Raw genomic sequence first — 249 nt, 5'->3', positions numbered from 1 at the left:
AAAGTTTTGTAAAATTCAGCAGTGAAGCCATCATGACCTGGACTTTTCTTTTTTGGGAGGTTATTAATTACTGCCCTAATTTCATTGCTTGTTATAGGTCTATTCAGGCTGTCAACATCCTCTTGAGTCAATCTTTGTAGATTATACATCTCCAGGAATTTGTACATCTCATCCAGGTTTTCTTGTTTGTTGGCATATAGTCACTCATAATATCCTCTAATAATGTTTTTTTTTTTTTTTTTTTGGGGG

Source organism: Tupaia chinensis, unplaced genomic scaffold (assembly GCF_000334495.1).
Source record: "Tupaia chinensis unplaced genomic scaffold, TupChi_1.0 Scaffold000082_1, whole genome shotgun sequence".
Classification (NCBI taxonomy): domain Eukaryota; kingdom Metazoa; phylum Chordata; class Mammalia; order Scandentia; family Tupaiidae; genus Tupaia; species Tupaia belangeri.
The sequence above is the reverse complement of the archived record's forward strand: the minus strand, read 5'-3'. Positions refer to the sequence as shown.